The sequence below is a fragment of the Cydia pomonella genome, chromosome 5, assembly GCF_033807575.1.
Source record: "Cydia pomonella isolate Wapato2018A chromosome 5, ilCydPomo1, whole genome shotgun sequence".
Classification (NCBI taxonomy): domain Eukaryota; kingdom Metazoa; phylum Arthropoda; class Insecta; order Lepidoptera; family Tortricidae; genus Cydia; species Cydia pomonella.
In genome coordinates this window covers 8,612,039-8,629,400 of record NC_084707.1, presented here as the reverse complement: position 1 = coordinate 8,629,400, position 17,362 = coordinate 8,612,039, and the positions used below count along the sequence as shown (strand labels likewise).

Below are 17,362 nucleotides of genomic sequence, written 5' to 3'. Positions count from 1 at the left end.
TAGTGTACTTCTACATATGTTGATGAGACTGCATGTCAGTGTGTGCATACGATATTATGCAAGATATAAAACAAAATTGCCACAAAAATCACTGAACGCAGCACTAATGTAAACTCTTTCACACAATTTTATTTCACTGTAATCAATCAGTAGAGGATGCAGCCGTTAAGGATTTCTTTTCACGCAGCCGGAAATCCGCATAGATTTCCCATTTTCTGTCTCGTATTATCACTAGAAAGACAAGCAAGATACATGGTTCAATGTGAATTTGGTTTGTGGAGAACGAGTCAGGATCGCTGGTAGGCGACACAAACCAGCCAAATTGCGAAGCTACCGACTGAATCGTGTTTTCATTCCATTTTTTTCCGACAACGAATATTGTAAATGGGCGTGCAATTTATTTTATTCACTCGGAGTGATTGCTTATGATGTGATTGTTAACTGTATTTACGGGCTTTTCATACGCAATTCTGTAACACTGCAGCACTGGTACATGCGTTGATTGACCCTGAGATTATACTCGGATTTTTATATTTGCCCAAATATAACGTACCTATAAGTATGCCACTTCAAATATTACGGATAACATTTACACGAGCATGATTCCGGGATTTACACCATTAACAGGATTCCGTATCATTTATGACGTATTAAAAAAAACTACTTACTAGATCTCGTTCAAACCAATTTTCGGTGGAAGTTTGCATGGTAATGTATATCATATATTTTTTTTAGTTTTATCATTCTGTTATTTTAGAAGTTACTGGGGGGGGGGGGGGGCACACATTTTACCACTTTGGAAGCGTCTCTCGCGCAAACTATTCGGTTTAGAAAAAAATTAAACCTCAATATCATTTTTGAAGACCCCCACACGTATGGGTTTGAAGAAAAAAATTTTTTTGAGTTTCAGTTCTAAGTATGGGGAACCCCCAACATTTATTGGTTTTTTTCTATTTTTGTGTAAAAATCTTAATGCGGTTCATATAATACATCTAATGCTCTTATAGTTTCGGAAAAAGTGGCTGTGACATAATCGGACAGACAGACGGACATGACGAATCTATAAAGGTTCCGTTTTTTTGCCATTCGGCTACGGAACCCTAAAAATTAGAGTGGAAAGTTAAAAGGCGCGCTAACTTAGCGTCAACAATGCTCAATATCAGTGTTGCACAATTGATGAGTTGATGACACATTCTATACCCCTAGTGTAAATTTATTCGATAGCGAAACGTGACGTACGCGTTTGCGTTAAGTCAAATTTTATATGGTATTTTGAGTTTCCAAAACGTCCCGTTTGGCGCGCTGTTTCTATATCCCATACAAAATAAGACAACGCTAACGCGTACGTCACGTTACGCTATCGATAAAATTTACACTAGGGGTACTGATCACAGGACATACCTACGCGATTTGATTGGTGAAAATATTTAACGGCCCGATTCGAAGAATGAGATACGATAACAATAAATACTGGTTTAGATAATTTCTCATTTAGATATCGTTTGTATGTCGTATTATTGACAGAAGCAGCTCGATTCGGGCAACCGATGTCACTTTGACGTTAGAAATATCGTAGATAGATCTTATTGGGATCACAGTGGAATCAAAATAAACGTCAATTTTGACATGTTGTTTAGTTATCGATCTTTTAAAGATCTTAAACGTGTCTTAATAATTCTTCGAATCGGGCCGTAAGTTCATTATGAGGTGGTCTGTATCCCTAGTGCAAATTTATTCGATAGCGTGACGTGACGTACGCGTTTGCTTTAAGTCTCATTTTGTATGGGATTTTGAGTTTCTAAAACGTCCCGCTTGGCGCCCTGTTTCTAAATCCCATACAAAATGAGACTCTTGCACTAGGGGTTCTGTAAGGAGGAGTTGTTAACTACTTTTCTTTATTTGAGATGTTTGAAAGCAAAAACAATTTAGCCGATTACAAAATGAAAATTTTGTAAGTAGGTATAAAATTAATCATAATATCGAGATTTAAAATAATGATGTTTGTGATTTAAAAAAAATCAGCTACAAGTTATCTATTAAGTATTTGTACAAGGTATACTTATAATAAATAAAAAATCCCTTTGAAATAAGTAAATGTATCTCCACGTAATTTGTAGCTAATAAAAAAAATTCTTTTTGAGACTCAGAAATGAGACTATTATATCTAGGTATTTGTACCTACTCGTACTAACTTTAAACGTGGATTGTTTCCTAAATCCAACGTTCCGAAATCAATTGCGATCGACACAAGACAAAAAGCAGGCTCAGTCCGGGTAAGGGTAATTATCCTGCTGCGCCGCATGTTTGCTAGTTAGAATTCGGGGGTAGTTGGAAATTAATCAGACCATTGTGGGCGCTTTGTCGCGGGCTGGTGCCAATTATTGGCGAGGCACCGGGGTAATTGAACCTGCTGTTGTGTTGTGATCGATTTCCTTTCGGCTTGAATTTACCAGTATTACTAGGAACTCGAGTACAGGCAAAAATGAACAATCAGAGATTATAGGTTATAATGGTTTGTCTCAGATCATAGAAGCGTTTGGATAAACAATCCTGCCTGCAGGCTATCTGGAAAAAGTTCGATATTTGGCAGTTTAGTCCTTTCATTTATGCCTTTGTGGAAGTTCACTGTGTTTAACAACGTCTTCTATGACGGCTTGTAAGATCTCAAAAAAGAACTTTATAAGAGGAATCAATTATAATTATATACCTACCGAGGTTTAGCGTCCACGACGTTACACAGCAAATATATTGAAATAATGTTAGGAAGTACCTACGGTCACCAACATATATATATAAGGCCAATAAGGCTAAGGTTCTTACTGAACATTAAACTTACAAGATACTAACAAGAACAAGGTAAACTTATTGAACATTCACTTTATCATTTTGACTCTGGAGAATAATATATTCAAAAAAGTCCCCGTTGATTGTACAAATTTCTAATTTTGAAAAGGGCACCTATGTATTTTGGTTGGAATTAAGTACTGACGTTTGTGCCCAAGAGTGGGCTTTTAGTACTATAATAAGTAGCTAGTAACTAACAATACAAATTGAAATTTGAAAAAATCTTTATCTTGACTATTAAATGTTAAATTCCAATTATATGACGCCAACTTCTTCATGCCGAGTCTATATATATATAATATCAGAAACGCAAATTCATAATATGATGGCAGTTAACGCACTGAATCGGTCACAGCCGCCCAACGGCTTAATAAAAATATACTTAATATACTTAGTTTGTTTAAACAATAAATCAAGAATTTTCATTGTGGTTATTTTTAGTGACTATAAACTGCACTTATGCAAGATTTCTTTTTAATCTAAATGTATCTATAATAACAGTAGCGCAAATTAATATGATAGCAGTTGACGCACTGAATCGGTCACCGGCACAACGGCTTTGGCCGTCACCGCCAGGAAATTACGCGCACACCCGCTGCCGGTGCTGCCACATTCAATTAAACCTTACGTCCATGACAGGCGTGCGTGTGTATAACAATTTGATATAGCCAATAACAAGTAACAATATTAAGTTATAGTAAAAATTTGTGTATTTGGTACCAGGAAAATAAAGTAAAATATTTACAACCAGAGCATAACATTATTTCGGCTGGTTTTTAAATAAGCGCACTACAATATATAAACTATTAAATGAAATTTATGTCATATACCAAAGATGAAGAGTTTTTATTAATTCAATTGTGTTAATTAAATTTGTGATACATAAATAATACTTGACTTTTTGCTGACTCAGTTAAATATGAATAATAACGGACAAACTTATTAAAGTCCACTTTTAAAACTGGAAGTCAACTAATTTCTTGTTTCTGAAGTTTTATTTAATGCCATTAATATATAAATATCTTATTCATTAACTGTGGCAAGATCATATTTAATGGTAATGATGGTATTATGTTTTTGAAGGCCAGTGCGAATGGATACTACCTTTTAAATAGTAGATTCTTAACCAACGGATGAAAAGCGCCCATTTCTGACGAGATATTTAGGCGTTAATCGTACAAAAATATAAAATATTTACCTACTTAAAACTTGGAAAAGAAAGTCCCTCGGGTGTTACGTATCAGTTTCAACCCGCTTCGCTGACAAACAATGCGCACATTCACAGCGTGAGATATGAAAAACTATAACACAATTATTAACTATATTATTGTTAAAGGTTGTTTGCCAAAGATCGCAAATCAGCTAGATGGCTGACTTTGGCATGAAGTCCACCTAATTAAATCGCACTCAAGTGCATCTTAGCCATCGCGTATTAAAGCAAAAATCCGAGTTGCAACAGAAAACAGCTCTCACTCAACGCCATTAGAAGTTGAATGACGGCAGTGCTTCTGTCCAAGGGAGATGTTCCAAGCCCTTAGCTAGCTCGATGAACCGAACGATAGACGAAACCAGTGTAATTCTGATCCCTAAATTATGCGTTATCGAAAAGCAATAAAATATGGAGTGGTGAGGGATCCACACTCAAATCGAGCATTTTTAGTAATTATTAGTACTACACCTGATTTATTTATTTGATACGATTGTTTAATATTAATCAAATATAATCTAATAATTAGAACAGATATAAGTACAAATGCTTTATTCAAAAGGATGCAAAAGGTTATAAAATGTTATAATTTTAAAACTAATACGGGACTTAAACACGTAAACTTACGTTTATTATATGGCCTGACGTTTCGAACGTGACGTTCTGCCTGTGACCACGAACGTAACGTCACGTTTGAAACGTCAGGCCGTATAATAAACGTAAGTTTACGCGATTAAATCCCGTATTAGTTTTTAAATTATGAATGAAAATCGTGTTCGTTTAAATCAATATATAAAATTTTATATTGAACTTGTGTGTTAGGGACAACATAATAACACAACTCTCAATATTTAATACTACTATGTTGTCCCTGTCACACGATGTTATAGCCAGTGTGGGCCCACCATAATCATGTATCAAGTCACATAGCGTTGTTGCAAAAATCATAAAGATAAAGATATACTCGTATTTATTTTCACAAATGAAGTGGTAAATATAGTTGGAAGGTAATTGAAATCAATTTTAAAATGAAGAAACAACCTAATTTTTTAATCCGGTTTTGGTACTGCAGCAGACAGTTCCAAGCCCCGTTTTACCTTAGCGACTCCTCTAAACTTATTACGCTATTGAACTGGTTTCGTATACACTTTTGAGTCGCCTGCGCTGAAAGCGGTTACAATCCAAGCGTTTAATTTCCTGATGACGCCGCCTGGATTGTTCAAGTCTCAGCGAAGAACGCATTCATGCGCGTCTAGTTTTTAAGTCTTAGTTTGACGTTGGGATAGGGGGAGAATAGTGTTTTAGTTACTTTGAGCTGCATTCTAGTTCTGCTTGCTTCGGACATTTTTAAATGACATATCGATCGTCCCCGTTTATAGGAAAGGCACTTATGAACTAAAAGTGAAAATTGCACTGCAAGTGTTTAATAGGTAATCAGGTTAGGAAAGGCTAATTTATTACCAAAAGTTTTCAGTTGGGTAGATAGAATTATTGTCGAATTTATTGCAATCCTAAATTACCTATCATCACAAAATACAGTTTTACTATTTCTTTGAGATATTTAAAAAACTTTATTTTTTTTCGTCACATATCACCTAAAATATTTTTAACTTATTTTTATCTACTAGATTTAAACATAGCGGGTAATCATATCGTGTACATCATACCTATGTTTTAAATGTACCGTATTGTATTCATTCTCCGCGAAATAATATATTAATATAACATTGTTTTATTTCATGAATAACTATAGAGGTAACCGAAGACATTACTTCGCTAAATAGTATTGCAATTCATGATTGGATCAGAAATAGTCAAAGTCGGCTTCAAAGCGACGCTTGTCTGACGCAGCATTGTGAAGAAAGTGGTCGGACGACGTTTAATTTCCTCGGCTGGCACACTATCTGATAATTGTGCATTCAATTAAAGAGCCAATGGTGTGAGATTATTTAACAATATTTATATATCTGCAGCTGAAACTTGGGTAGCATAGTGCTTGCTCGTCGTACCTAATATTGTACTTGCATTGCAACAAAAAAATTACACAAACACACAAAACACTAAAAAAATATCTTAAAAATTAATGAAATTTGAACTGGAGTAACTTTAAAAGCGAGATAATTTTGAAAATTGCAAAAATTTATAAAACTAGCGGTTATAGCACGGTCACATTTTTATCGCCTTTTAGCATGCCTTTTTTTGTAAGTGCGAAAGTGACGGGCATAGTGACAACCGATAAAAATGGCACTATGCTGCCACCGCAGAAGTATTTCATACATAAGCAACACTCACGCTACTGCATTTTGCTACAGTAGAAAGTGCGTCTAGTTTAGTAGATATTTGCTATTTTTATATTGAAATAGATGACATTATGTCCTGATCATGTGATAAGTTACGTTTCAATTAACTTCTTTGGAAACTGTTTTGAAACTTATGTAATAATTTTTGACGATCGGTGGAAGATTTAAAATGGATCTAGCTTTTAGTGAGAAGGTTCGTGCGCCGGAGTCATGCACGAAGTTGGATAGCCGAATGTCATGATTTATTTATGTTTACATTTAAGATAGCAGGTAAATAATAATTATACTGTGACAGCATTGTTATGTTACCCCGATTAATACAGGGGTAGTTGGGAAAATAACATTATACTGTTGGCAACACGGTAGTTTTAGCAAGTGGTAGGGACACGGACAGGCTCGTTCAATTGGGTTGAGGCCGTCAAAGAGGACGCATCGTAAAGGACTGGGGGCCTACCGCGAAAACCGAAATTCGCAAATTACGAGGATCTTTCTCTTTTACTTTCACTAAGACGTAATTAGAGTGAAAAAGAAAATGCCCGCAATTGACGAACTTCGATTTTCGCGGTTATAGCCCTAGTTAGGTCAGAGTACCTTCAAGTACCTCCATTGTTGTAGTAGTAATAGTTTAGAGACCATGCGAGAAGAAGCACCACACATATGAGTATGAAAGAAAATACTAGAATAGAGTCATCTTCAGCGTTCTTTATATGGTGTGAATTGTGAAGCAATCGATGAGCTTCATGTTATGTAACATTCCTGTATATTAAACTTACTAATTAATCGAATTATCCGCGCTTGATTACTTGAACTTTATTACTATCCGTGCTTTAAAACTTAAGTTCTTATTAAGTGTAATTTACGTGCCCTAAACTAAACAATAGCAACTTTTTCATGTATTTATTAAAATTACATTTTTATTGTGACTTAATGAAAATTTACCTTAACTAAATAGCTACTTAGTTAACAAATTGATATTGTTTTTCTTACATTTAAGTTTACTTGATGGGGCAGTGTCCAACACGTTAGACAATGTTCGCACACGACATAGGAAAATGTTTCTACTAATTGCATCCAAGTTTTACTACTCCCAACACATTGTATAACAACATAGAGCAACAACAATAACACTGGAAAACTCCTAGAAAATTGCTGTTACACTCGATCCAATTCTCTATTTGGCTCATTTTCCCGCTATTAAAGACAGTTTGTTTCGAGTTTCCGTTTATTGCCTCCAAAACACAAGTCGAGTGTTAGCGTGCGTAGTATCGCGCGGATCTAGCGCGTGCTAGCGCGGCGTGCAGCGTGCTGGCCGCGTGCTGCGCGCGGCGTGCCCTCGCGCCAATTAGGCGCTCTCCACACCGCCGGCTAATGGCCCATTAACACTCGCTTTACACTCGCGGTCATCGCGCCTCCATCTATTCCACAACCAGCTAAGCCCCCCTGCCGCCCTCGCCTCGGCGTGGGCAGGGCGACGGCGGGACATATCGGTTAATTGACGCGTAGTCACGTAACTATCGATGTAAGTTCCTCCTATATGGGACGTTATGGCGAATCGGTATAATGTGCCAATTTAAGTAGTTGTCGCTTCAATTTCAGCAGGTAGGTATTGTTTTATTTATGATTTGGTTTTTGAATAAACAGTATTAAGATTCGCAGTCTCATAAATATGACTACATGTTAGTTTTGTTGCTATAACCTTATTTTTACTAAGCTATTGTCAAATTTTTACCGTCTGCTATGAAAATTGGCAAATCGAGATCGAGACATGTTAATGGTTTGTTACTCACAGGCGTTTTCCTTAGAAAATTCCGGTTGAAATAAAAAGCTGCTTTCATGGATTGCTTTCAATTCAAGTCCATTCTTATTTTTAGAGTTTTTTTGAAATGACATTTTCACATCTAATATGCATGAAATCAATCAACTATATAGTCCAGTAATTTGAACCCGTTATTTGCATCCGTCAGATGCGCCAATTAGGAACGTCCCAGAACTCTGGTCTTTCAGAACGCGGTGGAATATGCGGACGGATGCCAATTAAATACGAAACCCTCTAATCAATATGTCCAATACTCGGAAATGGTTCAAATTAAAGCAGAAATAGAAAGGCTCGGAACGTTAGTCTAGGTTTGAGCACGCGAGCGAGCGATGCCCTGCGATCGGGGTTTCGCGTTAATTAATTGGGTATTTTCACACGTCAGCGGCTGGATCTGGCCAAATAGATCGGTGCGCGGGGCCCTTAATTAGCTATATCTCCGGCCGCATCGGCGCTCGCGCACAACGCCACGCCAATTTGGAACTAGTCGCGCTCCCGCGCCGCAGATAGCGCTAGGATGCTCTGTAATAACCTCATTATGAAATAAAACGAGCTACTCTTTGTTTGATTTTGGGATAAGTTTTTATTGTGTTTGATGTTAATACAATGTAATGAATGAAGGTATAGTAAAAACCCCTATAATTTTATTTTAGCATCGTGTTGAGTGGAGAGTTTTTTTTAAACTTTGTACATAATTATTATTATTATAAGACTGACGACCTGTCTGGCCTAGTAGGTAGTGACCCTGCCTATGAAGCCAATGGTCCGGGGTTCAAATCCGGGTGAGGGCATTTATTTGTGTGATGAGCACGGGAATTTGTTCCCGAGTCTTGGGTATTTTCTATGTATTTAAGTATTTATAAATATAGTTGTCTAAGTACCCACAACACAAGCCCTATTGAGCTTACTGTGGGACTTAGTTTATGTGTGTAATAATGGCTTATAATATTTATAATTTATTTATTTATAAGACTCGAAAGCTCTATGATAACCTTGTAATGAATTAAAGCAAGCTAGCTAACTCTTTGTCTGAGTTAGGGGAAAAATGTGCTTGCTTAAGTACCTATAAATTGTCGTAAAATAATACATAATTAAGTATTAACGTGGCATTAGGAAAAACAAAGAGTTATAATCGTATTTACAGACGTACATTTAGTAAAATTACCTGTTTAGGGTATACATCTAATTTTTTTTATGAACTTAAGTTATATCTCATAATTAATTTTTAAAAAAAGCGCGTTTTTTAAACTGCTGTTAGATACACTCAATGTAATTGTGCACCACCTTAAGGAACATGAAGGGATACAAACCTGTTTTAATTTTATCGTAACATCGTGTTGAGCGGAGTTTACTTTTTTCGCTGTCAATGTTACAATTAGTATTAATATTAATAGTTATTAGTGTCGGGTGACCGTATCGATGCGTGGATCGAATGATTAGACCGCCCAGTCGATTGATCGCCGTCAGAAAACAATTACCTTTTTGTCGGCACCACCGCTAATTACAATAAGTGATAATTGACTTTTTTAATTACACCGCCCATTGAGGCGTCCATCATCCCGGCTAATAGTTACCAGTCAGTGCATTTAATTAATCCAGCTACAGCGGAATGTTCATAGTTCCAATCGCGGAATTTCAATTAAAAACTATAAAGCGCTTTTAAACCATTAAGAAAACTTACATTATTATATTCGGAGCGGGTTAACTTGGCTTTTAACTAAGGTAAGGTAAGGTTTATGTTGGTTATTCTCTGATTTTCTGAGAAAAACGGCGATCGTTAAATGATCCTAACACATTAAACACGTAAGATTTTTATCAAAACGGATTTATCTCTATACTTAATTAATTCAAATAGTGGTAGCTGTCCCATTAGATTCTGTTGACACAATGAATTGCGTTTTGAGGTGAAAGTATTCAAACATTAACGAACTAGCCAGTATAACAAATTATACAAGTAGGCACTACAGAGCTGCTTGAAGAAAATATTTACGTATACAATGTGCCTTCATCGAGTCGTAACAACCTGTTTTGGTACTTTGTGTAGATACGTGAGTACCTACGCGTTGCATTCCTTTCATAAAATACATACTAAGAACTGTACACAGGGCAACAGCGAAGGCTGATTGCAAAATCGTCCTTATTGTAGTGCATTAGAATGCAATTATCTCGTTTTTAGAGTGTACGCGAGATGTGCGAGCGGTATCGCACGGGTCGCGTCCAAGGGCCTCATTCTCGATTTTGCGTTAAACGTATTAATATTATATTATATTAATTGCGTGTGCTCTCTTGCTCCAGAATGAAGTCAGAGATAGGTGCACTGATATTCCATCGAATTGGTATTGCATTGATTACCATCGCAATACCTAAAGGACAAATCAACCAATCTCCGATATCTTAAGAAATTACTTATTGTGTCAACAAACTGGTCTGGTGAGACCGAAAGTAGTCATAAAAAAGAGTACAGTAAGCGATAATGGCTTGTGAAAAGGATTTTTTGTCAAAATTTTAACATTGGATCTATTTTATTTATTTATGTAAACTTTATTACACAAACAAAGAAAAATGTACAAATAGCGGATTTAAATCTAAAAAGCATTCTCTACCAGTTATTCAAGGGGTCAAACAAAGACATGTTTTGCGCGACAGAGATTTATAATTTACAAGGACAAATTAATTTTTTTTCTGCATCGTTTTCTAAAAACTCTAAAGAACACTCGGTTTTGGCCTATAGTATGTATTTGTTTTAGTAAGAAAGTTTAGTAAGAAAAATTTGTATTGTACTTTGTTGTTTAATAGTGTTCGTTTCTGAATCGGGCCCGGGCCGCGCCGTGAGAAACGAATGTTCCCGACCTCTAATTACGTTTTATGCGATATCGCCATTTAATTAGCAACATGTTTTCCATTCCGAAACATTAATTAATATTTTCATCAGAGTTCTCCGCATTTAACTGTGCTTTTATTACTTGCTCGAGATTTTAATAAAGATTCCCGACCACCCTCTGTGGAAGTGTTATTGTTAAAAGTCCTTCTTAAGTAGACCGTTTTTTGTTGAAGCCTTCTTTATAACGCAGAGTTCAAATTATACTTAAAACTCTTTAAAATTTATTTATTACGTAATACATAATCAAGTCTCTTATCAAATTATTATTAAAATTTGTGAATACATAATAAATAGGTACATAACTAAAGCAACTTACTTATTCATTCTTGGTAATGAAGGGAAGTGGTGCCAACTAGGTTTATCTTTATTGCGTTTTTTATTGCAGTTAGGTGTAGATACGATGTAGGCTAAACAATCTCTTCTTCCTCGCGTTGTCCCGGCATTTTGCCACGGCTCATGGGAGCCTGGGGTCCGCTTGACAACTAATTCCAAGATTTGGCGTAGGCACTAGTTTATAGTAGTGATGTAGGCCAAACAATAAACATTAAAATTACTTAATGTTTATTGTTTATTCATTTATATCGCGATTCATATTATTGCTTTAAATATGTTTTTGTCGGTGCGAGCAACTCCTTATCCGCTGTTACTCGCTGTCTGCCCTTAGAAAGCGATTTTAAAAACACTAATAACAAATGAGCTAATAAAATTAAACACAGCGTGTTTTTGTGCCAATAAGAATATCGCAGTTTGTCGCCAGAAAGAAGTTAATTTTGCGATAAAGTGCAAAAAGTTTATTATCTCGATAAAGTACAATGTCAGGTGAATATCCCGATAAGGGTCGGTTAATTCAGAGCGGTCGAGTATATAATTGTAACAGATTAATATCCGATGCACGTAGCCCGGACAAATTGGCGAGCGCCGAGTAATGACATATGACATCTCTTTTACTGTAGTTGCTTCGATGTTAATGAATAACAATTTATTTGACGTGCGCCATTCGTTTGCGGGACGCTTCAGTTTTTCATCTGGGAGGTACAATCGCGAGCTAAAGTCGATCATGGTTTTTTACCAATGGCAGTTGTTGTGGTATAACGTAAAGTTTATAAGTCGGTGTAATATAATTATGTTAAATAAGTAACATATAAGGCGTTTATTAGCATTCCTCAGTCTGAGTTTTAAATATATTCTCGATTACCTTTTTGTGAACGCACAAAACTCAGAAAATACTGTCATATACATAAAAACATGAAAAAATACAGGCGTTTACATATTTTCCATCAAATGAGATGTCCCGAACAATCAATTTAAAACATTTTCGGTTATTAGGTACGTTTTTAGGATTCCGTAGCCAACATGGCAAAAATGGAAACCTTATTGTCTGCATGTCACAGGTAGTTGTCTACAAAATAAGGTACCTATATTTGAATAGAAGTTGGAAGAAACGTGTATTTTGTGCGCCGATATTTATTTATGAGGTTAAATAAAAAATATAGGAAATAAATATAAACTAATCGTTTTCAAATTCTAAAACAATGTGCCCGTTTTATAACTTTTGAACCTGGCATACAAAAATGATTAAAAATCAGGAAATTAAAGCTTCGTAAATACTTTCCACGAAAATGATTTTGACCGGTTGATCCACTAATGAACAGTTTCCAAAAAAACCTTTTCTAAATTGAAAGGACGCTTGCCAGGACTATGCGCAATACGGAGAGTCCTCACTATGCGTTGCCTGACACGCAATTGGCCGTTTTTTTATACAATGACTGTCTTGTGGATGTCACGCGTCTTTGCCATATAATGTATCATCTATAGGCCTTCTTGCTTGAAATGAATTAAGTATATTTTTTTAAATGTTCAGACTAACTTTTATATTTGACTGTGCGTTGGAACGACATGAATGTTTCTTGGGACAGTGTCCGCTGTATCTCAATAAGATCTTGTCTCGTTGTCAATGTCGTGTTTTAAGTTATCGCTTGTAAGAGAAAGGTGAGGACGAAATGGCGCTCGCAATTAAATGATAGACATCTTTACCTAACCAGGTGTTTCATTATGCTTTAGTTTTACGGTTGAATTTCAATTATAACTTTATTTCAATGGTTGCATAATTTGTAGCTAACAAGCTATTGTCTGTACAGACCCAGGCGGGACTCATTGGCCCCGTGATAGGTACCTTACTGTTATCTGCCTTTTGTAAGACAAGTTTCATTTTATTAGTTCCTTTGTGCAATAAATATTTAATTAACATATACATAAATAAATAACTCAAGAACCACAAAAGTGCCCTAAGTTTAAAGTGATTTGTCAAACTGGTGTTTATATATTCGTGACAAGGAAAGAATAGCTAAAAGGTCTATGGGCTCAAAGTTACGATCGAGGTCCACAATAGCTTATGTGGCCTTAATCAGGTAGGTTCCTACGAAAATCGGAAATAGTTATTTGTTTTACAAGGGGGCAAAGTTGTTGTTTAACCGCTCGTGCTAATATTGATACCCGAGCAAGCGAAAGATTCCAAAATGAAGTGGAATCTTGAGAGTTGCGAGGGTTTCAAGGCACGAGGGTTAAACAAACTTTGCCTCCAAGTGAAACACAAACATTTTCACCACATCAACGCGAGGAAAATACTAACTATGAAATACCATAAATATCAAACCTAATCAAATCCAACTGAACGTAATAAAAAATGTATCATTCAAAATCATCCTTCAAATGTCAATTGTGCCAGCTAACATAAGGAAACAACTCAAAATTTGCCTCTGATTACTTTGCCCCACATGTGGATAAAATGCAACTTTCTCATTCGTTTTTGAACAATCATGAGGGCCTTTACCAGTTATCAAGGTACTGAAAGATTCAAGAATTACCCATCTCGTAACTATTCTTTAACAGAACCCTACGTGTTAATATTCTTTTCGTTCAAACAACATCATTGTATTATTTACCTAATTTGGCTAGAATTGTCGGCAAGCGTGAGAAGGTCCGAAGCTTGTAAGGAAACTAATTACACTGAATGCGGCAGGGCACGGTTAATTAGAGACCAGAGAGCCCTCTTAATTAACACTAGCTTAGCCAGCCCCTCTCTGTTTTGTTTCAATTCTGAATCCACCATAAACATGAATAGGGTACCTATTGTTCAAACTTTAATCAAATTCTAAAGTAAATGTGTAAGGTTTGCATATCTTTTGAATAATATTGGAGTTGGTAGTAGCGACGGCAGCAGCGTGATTTGAAAATATTAATTACTTTCAAGTGACTAATAATAATTTTGTATGTGTAGTGTATCGTGTACCATTTACATTACATCAAAATTTCAAAAGGGTATCTACGTGTTCTACATGCTGTAGGGCTAAGATGGTCGGCAATTTATCATTTCTCACCATGCCTGTCACGTTGTAACAAGTATGTAAGCGCGAAAGTGACGGCCATAGTGACAAGTGATAAAAATGGAACCATCATGCCACCGCTGGATTCGACTCAACTCACGCCTTCCAAATATCCGTAACGTAAGACGATTATTCCGTGAAGGCTAAAGACATTTTTTTTAATTTGTATATCAGATTGTAGACTAGTAGTACCTATAAAATTGTAGATGTAAGGGAAGAATAAGTAAAATAACGCCACAACATGACTTGATTTCGTAAGAACAAAAACATTTAACTACTAGTATTATGTATCTTTGCTATTATTTTTATAATATTTATTATATGATCTTTATACTTATTATTATAGGGTACAAAAGCAAACGTATCAACACCATCTGTCCTTGTAATCTTTTCAATATTTTTAGTAACGATTGTGAATTCTAATCGAAGATATGAAATGTGATATCTTCATCAAATGCATTTCGGCTCGATTCGAAAAGTGTCATTTTTTCAAACAAAAATGTCACTTTTGACACTGACATATCCGATGCATATCGTATCTAGACCTAATATTTAACGTATTTTAAAGTTCGAATCTGGCCGTGTGTTTCTTTTTAGCGACCACATGATCACCTCAATGGGTGGCTCTAATAAAATTGGTACCTAAGCAAAACTGTCTGCCTTTGATGGCTAGGATAATGTTAATGATGTATTTGTTGGATCAAATTTTAACAATCTTGTCTTTTATCCATAATCGACCCATATTATAATACAACTTGGTTGCTAACCATACCCATCCTTTTAAATAAAATGTCTTATTTAGAGGCACGCTTTGATCGAGTAGGTGGCGTGTAGGCGCAATAGATAATGGTCTGCTTATTATAAATATTATAATGTTACACCAATAATTTGGATACGTCTGGATAGCAAAATGGACAACTTATTTGTTATGGCTATTAAAGATATAATCGTAATATTTATTAGCGTATAGATTAAATATTTGTTAACAATATTTATTGCGTTACCTTGATTATAAATACTGCCATTTTTACCGGAATCTATACCGAGAGGCAATATCCGGGGAGTAATATAGTAATTCAGAAAGTGATATTATTCCTAAGAAATACTCGTAACCTAAGTTTAAAACAAACAGTAGTAGGTATAATATAATATAGGACAGTTAAACGTCTTGTTGAATCATGTTAAAATTCTCTGAATTCAAAGTCCGTAGAATTTAAATTTTTTATGGTTTTTAATTTGCAAGTATTATGTTATGTATTCGACTATTGGCGTTGGCTAAGGGCGGTAAATTAAATGATCGCTAGACTAGATTGGTGGAAAGTTTGATACATTATTGCACTACACAACATTATATGTGAGGATCAGGTAACTGCACTATATGTATTTTATTTCAAAAACTGCACGTATCTATTATACCAATATTAGTGGGTAGGGATATTTTATTAAAAAATAATCACATTGATAAAGAATTACGTTTGGAAAATAATTATCATAGAACAAGACGTAAATACATGATAAGTATGACATGGGTTTGCTATTCTTTAAATTCATTCTTTAAATTTACCAATTTCTCGTGATATATACACATACACAGTAGGGAGGTAACATATTTACGGGGATAATACATACCTATTATAAAATTAGCCGTTTAATAAAGTGTATAGGGAGTAGGGAATGCAATAACCGGACGTTTTTCATTACCGGTAATTTACCGACGCGAGGTCCCACTAACCGGTTAACCGGTAAATTACCGGTTATACGTTTATGAAATAAATAACATTGATTTTGCATTATTTTCGTCAGTAACCTTTAAACAGCACGTTATAGAAACATCGACAAAACAAAATAATGAAAATAAACCATAAACATTAAACAAAATATATTTACTAATCATATTAAATAAAAAATCAAACATGTATCATTTCAAAGCGAAATGAACTTGTACATTAAATAAGCAACATCAAACTTTTTTCATTCTTTAAAAATCGCAGTAATCAAAGGGTAACAAAAATTATAACTAAAGAGTGACAGTCGTCATTTAAATGTCATACAAGTTTGCATTTACACATCTATCAATATAATATTGTTATTAAAGTAACTAAAACCGACATAAAAATCAACATTCATTAAAATCTAGTAAAGTAAGAAAAAAAAATTTAACAGCAAGATTAGTTTCATATCATTTTAACACTAGTTACTTTAAAATTGCACTTTAAGAGGCCGTTATCGATTTTAGTCGCAAAAATGTCAAATTGATAGATTAAGCGCATGAAATTGTACACCTTTTGTTAACTATTAAAAATGACAAGTACTGGTTTCTTTTAGCACGTCTTGTTATCTTTCATTATAATTTTTTTTTTTTTTTAAAAGACTCACGTAATTAGTAATGTTTTTTTTTTTCTGATGGACGTTTAGGTAAACGCGCGAAAAGCAGTGATTTTGTCGATCTTATTTGTAAATTTCGTTAAGTTTGGACTGCTAAAAATGGTAATTTTGTATTACACATATCCTGTACTTCAACTTTAATAAACTACATTTTTGTTACTATAAATTTGAAGTAGTGTAAATGAAAGTTAGACGAAATCAATTTTCTCCAGAAATTACTTCAAAACAAGTGACAATTTCTCTGAAAATGGACTTAATTTCAACGTAATTTTGATACTTAAACAATCTACAACATTTGCTGAAACTGTTCTTATACATCATTTTGTATAATTTACTACCATAATTTATATGAATTTTTAAAAACTATCCCTTCTCGTCACCTATTACCGGGGACGCTCGCTTGCGACCTCATTATTAAAAGGCAAGATGAAAAAACGTGCTAATAGAAACCAATACTTGTTATTTAGATATTACGTAACAAAAGGTGTACAATTCCAACGACTAAATCTATCAATTTAAAATTTTTGCTCTAAAATCGTTACCGGGCTC

At 35.0% G+C, this 17,362-nt stretch overlaps 1 protein-coding gene across 1 annotated transcript in view; it reads left to right on the top strand.

Annotated features, from left to right (window-relative positions):
• LOC133517654 (LIM domain transcription factor LMO4) overlaps window positions 1-17,362 on the top strand; it is a 270,497-nt gene that overhangs the window by 48,500 nt on the left and 204,635 nt on the right. The gene's annotated exons all lie outside the window — the stretch shown is intronic.